The following is a 6,168-nucleotide window of genomic DNA, read 5'->3' on the forward strand; positions in this document are numbered from 1 at the left end:
AAAGTTTAACATCAAATTGAGATTAAATGAAATGGCAAGACTGCTGAGGAGCTGTCAAGGGCATAGAAGATGAATCCTTGTCAAACAGAAGAAAACATTAAATATGAAAAAACTTAAAGGCAGAGCATACAAAATATGAATTCTACCTTAACAATTCATTTATTCAATTGGAAACGATCATGAAATGACATGAACACATAACAGGCTACATATGAAACAAAAGATGAAACAAATGTTAAATCTCATACCACAGGAATCTCAGAAGCCAGAGGTGGGTATTTTAATTAAAATCTCTGTCAAAATCTGTACAATTAAAGCTCTGTTCTCTCTCCTCCACCAGCGCTCAGAACTCTCTCCCCTCTCCAAAAAATCTCTTACAAATGATTTTTTAATACATTAAATAAACGCTGCTAGGGGAAAAACAAATCGATCCAACAACAAAGGTGTTGTTTCAACTGCAATTACAAAAATTAGAAAAGGGCATTTCATCTATTCTAAAATAAAACAGCATCCCTCTAAAAATCCTCTGATGGTCGACAAACTGGAGTGCAGATCCTGTTGAATCATTAACTGAAGTCCTTAGTAGGAGATCGGTTCCTATTTTTCTGTTGTGTTCGATGTCTTCGTGGTGTTTGATCCTTTACTTTTCACCTTCGATTTATGTTTGAAATCTTTAACAATTTCACAATTGTGCATATTATGCCAGTTGTATTTGTTGAATGCTCTTATCTTCCTGAAAATACTCATAGAATCTCCCAATATCATGATTCTTCATAAAACTTGGAAATGTCATGTAGTCGTAGCCTACAAATGAGTCAACTGTCCTTTGATAAAGGAAATTCTGCCACCCATAAATGATGGATGCGGAGTGTTGATATAGTCCATCTCCATGGCAATAAGATTTTCAGTCATACTCTCCGTAGGAGCCAGACCTTCCTGTAAAAAGATCCCTACAACTTCTTACATTAAAGCAGGAAACCGTTGTAGCTCGACTGTTTCACATTGATGAGCTATCTTTACCAACTCATCATAAATAAAACGAGCACATTGAAGGCTTGGATCTAATAAACGAAAAATGTGCCTTCTTACTAGAACTTCGAAAGGAACCTCGGGAACGAACAAAGCATTTTTTGGGCCAGTAGCATTTTGAATAGCCATTCGGATATCTTCATCAGTGATATCATCACAAGGATCAACTTCCTCTAAGCACTTAACAAAAATAGACTGAAATATATAATGAATCCTTACTCCTCCATACAACTCTGCTGTTGCCATCTCTTCACTTTTACCATCCACAATTGAATTAAATGTTTGGAATCTATGGTCTCGCCATAGGAAGAAAGTTCCTTCACAACACTAACCATTTGGCTATTTATTCGAGCTTTCAATTCTGGTAAGATTGCCTTGATATGCTGTACTAAAATTTGATTCAACTTCTTTGCTAACTGGGGAACACCGCATCGATCAGCTAAACTGTGATACACTGGCCGACTGCGGAAAAATTCTTCTTCATAAGCCAGTGCATCTCGAATGCTTTTGTTTGCAATAATATCCTCTTGACTGCGATTTACAATCCCTATATAGCCAAGTCAAAGGGGGACAACATTTCCAAGAAGGAAGTTACGAGCATCAGTTCCCCTGTCCATAATATCGAGCTTTGTTATCACACCGATGGTTCAAGATCCATCTGGGTCAACCATTCTTGCCATCTGAAGCGCATCTGAATTTGACAAATCATAGTTTGCAAGAGAAACAACTAGGATGATGCACGTCTCGTGTTTAATGCATGATAGAATCATTGTTCTGATTCTAGCCTCTATATCTAAAGGTTGATCACCCACTGGAACCCTTGTTATCCCAGGTAAGTCGACCAATGTTATATTGAGGACATTTGGAGAAAATATTTTTAACCTGATTTGCTTGTCAGATACACCCTTGTTTAACCCCACTTCCTTCTTTGTCTCAGCCTGGACTTCATAGAGAGCAGAAGATCATCTTCTGCAGCACACAGCTCAAAGCTTAAAGTTGCAAAGCTGATTGATGCATATTTGGCAGAGATTGCTCGAGATGCAAATCTATTAATTTCAAGATTCACCATTTTTGCAGAAGCTATACCCGATTTCGCACGCCCAGTTCATGATGATTTGTACAGAGCGATTGATATATACCTTAAGGAACACCCTGAGTTTAGTAAAAGCGAAAGTATATGCCGGCTTCTAGATTGCAAGAAATTATTAATGGAGGCTTGTATGCATGCTGCTCAGAATGAACTCTTGCCTCAAAGACATATTACTCACAGTGTCACTACTAACAAGCACAAAATCACCTCGGATCACATTCCTCTGATCAATAAGACGTAGGACATTCCTAGCGCTAGCACAATCATTTGATTCAATAGCTGTGACAATGAAGTTTGTTTGGGATTTCCAGTGAGACCTCTCCAAATAGCTTGTAACTTGCTTTGCCTCTTATTGCTGATGATGTTTTGTTTTCTTCTGTTTGTGCTTTTGCAGAGATAGGAGCTGAGGAAGCTGTTGCCTTTTGAAGAGCTGGAGAATTTGATACATATTCTAAAAAACCACATTTAATAATTTCTTCTTCAAAACAGGGTTTTGAAGAAGAATCAATCTCACACTGACATACAAGACGGAGTCTAACATAATGCCTGATCCAAGAATCATCTAATGTTTTAAAATACAATTTTACCTTCATGTTTGGTAGGGGATAGACCTTTACCAATTCTTCATCCATGTTTAGAAAAACACCAATATTTTTATGTTGCCATGCTTGGCACCTTTGGATCCATTGGTTTCTTCTCAATCTTAAACCAACAATCTTTTTAATTTCTTGAACCACATCACCTAGGATAAAATCAAGAAGGCGAAATCTTTGAACAAATGTTTCAAAATTGTCATCAGCAGGAGTCTTACCAGGAAGACGGAACATATCATTTCTGTGAACATGAACTTTGTTGATCTCTCTAGTAAGAGCATCGGCTAAAACATTAGAATTACCAGGAGCCCATTCAACTTCAAAATCATAAATTTGGAACCACATTTGCCATGCTAGAAGTCTTCCACGCGCAAGTTGTTTTGAGATCTTTGCTATCAAAAAATACTTGAAATTCATAGAATCGGTTCTGATTAGAAACTTGGTGGGTGCTAAATAAATTTCAAACTTTTGTATACCATTAAAGATGGCGAGGGTTTCTTTTTCTGTAGGAAAATAGTTTTTCTGGTGTTTCAAGAATTCACCAGTAGCATAGGCACATAAAAATTCTTCAAAATTTTTTCCTTCTCCCTTTCTTTCAAAAGGGACTGCTACCCAAAAATCATTAGAGGCATCAGTCTCTAAAATAAGAAAACCATTACCGGGAGGTTTGAGTTCCGGGAGATGCTGACATTCGGCCTTCAGTAACTGAACTGCTTTGGTAGCTTCAGATGACAAACCAGAGTGAAGATGTTGACGAATAGGAGTAGTTTTTTCAGAGAGTCTAGGAATATACTTATGTACATAATTCAGAATTCCTAGAAAACGTTGAATCACCTTCACATCTTTCAACTGATCAGGAAATTAAGAGAGTTTAGTTAACACATGTGGCTGCATTTGAATTTCTCCTTGACTAACATGAATTCCAAGAAAATCAATGCTATCTTGAAAAGGACACATCTTCTTCTCTGATAAAACAAGACCATGTGTTCTTACTTCTTCAAGAAATACTTGTAGATGTTTTAGATGTGTTTCAAGGTTTGAGCTATGTACAAGAATATCATCAATATATACAACTATGAAATCATATTTACCGAAGATATGATCCATTCTTCTTTGAAAGAACGCAGGAGAATTCTTTAATCCAAATGGAAAAACTCTCCATTGAAAGAAACCGGCAGGGCAGGTGAAAGCAGTTTTATGACGATCTTCCTCCTTGATCTGAATCTGATAGTAACCAGATTTCATATCAAACTTACTAAAGATTTTACTGTTCTGAATCTTCTGCATTATTGTTTCTTGACGAGGCAAAGGACAATTAAAACTTTTAGTAATTTCATTCAATGGTTTATAATTAATAACCATCCTATCCTTTCCTCTGACTATTTCGGAATGATTCCGAACCAGGAATGGAGAACAAGAGTAGTGAGATCCACTTCTTTCTATGAGTTTAAGATCAAGTAATTCTTCTATCTGCTTTCTGATTTCTTTTTCTTCAGCTGGAGTGCAGGGTATTAATTTTCCAGTTACCCCATTGTCATGTAGTGTAATAATTTCTTGTTGAGGGCTCTCAACACTCCAGAATGCTTTAGGATTTTCAGAACAACATTTCAGCAATTCTTCATATAAATTTAATTGTTCTAGGGACCAACATGGATTTCTATTGGCTTTCTGCGTAGGCTGGTGTTTGGTCTCATAGATCTGCAAAACTTCTTTCCAGTCATGGGATTCATTCTTTGATTTTCTGACACGTATTTTCTTCTGACTCTGTTCTTTTCTTGCTTCAGAGTTTTCCATAACTAATTTGGTACTGCTATTGCCTTCTTTTTAATATTACAGATAATTTTATCTTCACTGATTGTCATAGGAAATACTTAATTTATAAATGGCATACCTAAGAACAGACTTGCAGAGGCATCATAATGTTGTATTGCAGACATTTTGACAATACTCCCCTCAATTTTTAAAGAAACATTATCAACATAATGGGTGAGATTGACTGAACCACCTATAGTTTCAGACACCAGAATGTGTTGTAATGGTTTCCATAAACCTTTAAACATAGATGGACGAGCAAGGATGTTAGAACCACCGGTGTTTATGAAAGCATCAACAGATATCCATTCTCCTCTTACCTGGACTTCAACTGGGATATATAGGAGATTGTTAGACTTGACAATCTTTTTAAGAAAAGCACTTTCTTTAGCAAGAGCAGTAGTATTTACAGGCAGTGATGACGAGGATGACGCTACTGTTTTTGGATATGGACAAAAATAATTCACCATGGGCTATGGAGGGAAGGAATCTAAAACGGGAGTCGAATTCTTTGAGTCTATTGTGATCACAGTGTCGACTGAGGAGTCATCTGAGTAGTCTTCTGTATAATCTTCTGAATCATATTCATCACTATAATGGAGCTCTTGGTCACTGGGTTCACTTTCCCATGAACTATAATAAAGATTCATTTTTTGACTGATATCTGGAATAGATCCATTATCGGACAAAGAAGCATCTGTCAAGATATATACATCTGACACTTCATCTTGAGAATCAACTACTGACCAATTATCTACAAAATATTCAAACTCTATACAAGATTTTAACTTACTGGACAAACTCTTTGGACATTTACGAGCAAAATGACCTTCCTGCTTACAAATAAAGCAAGCATTTTCTCTTTTGGGCTGTTTTCTCTTTTTGATATATTTGAATTTTATGAATGGTCGCCTTGGATTTGCAACTCATTTTGGTCTGTATTTTCCATACCTTTTTGATCTTCTCTTCTTAAAAGGAGTCCATGGAAGTATAGAACGACATGCATTCAGATTTGGAGAAACATCATAGATTTGTTTTTGCCAACATAAATATTTGACCCTTTCCTTACATCTAAATAAAAGATCTGTCCAATAAGTTTGATCTATCTTTTTGCCCTGGACTTCGAGATCTTTCATTATCATATCACCTAAATTTCCTGGCAACTTAGACAAGAAGGAAATCTTCTGAGTAGAATCATTGATAAGATTTTCTTTGTATACCTTTGACATATAGCCATTACCAAAATGATTCAGATCTTTTAAATCTTTTAGTTCCATTCTTGTTAAATCAGTAATAAGTTTCTTTTTCTCATCTACAAGTTCAGGAACAAATTGTGTTAGCAATAAAACTTCTAATGTAGCTAAACCCGAGGCTACAACATTTCTCCTTTATTCATCTGTTCCACCCATCCACCAATCATACACAATACCGCCCATTCGTTTCTCATCTAGAAGGAAGATAGAATAATTATCCAATTTTGAAACAACTTGCATCTGGTAGAGAGCTCTGATCCAAACTCTAATAGATTCTGCTGGATTTTTGGATCTATCCAGATCTAGAACATAACCAGATGAATTAGTATCTATCCTCTACCCTTGGGTATTTGGCTTCTGTAAACACATTTGCTTTTTGGAGAGATGGCAT

General features: G+C 36.2%; 1 pseudogene; it reads right to left on the reverse strand.

The window, feature by feature from the left end:
• Nucleotides 1-804: 804 nt before the first annotated feature.
• On the reverse strand, nt 805-3,129 carry LOC149197436 (dynamin-related protein 3A pseudogene; annotated as a pseudogene).
• Between the last annotated feature and the right edge of the window lie 3,039 nt (nt 3,130-6,168).

The sequence above is a fragment of the Pinus tabuliformis genome, chromosome 2_2 (genome assembly GCF_031772625.1).
Source record: "Pinus tabuliformis cultivar Carrire ecotype Pingquan chromosome 2_2, CPIR1, whole genome shotgun sequence".
NCBI lineage: Eukaryota > Viridiplantae > Streptophyta > Pinopsida > Pinales > Pinaceae > Pinus > Pinus tabuliformis.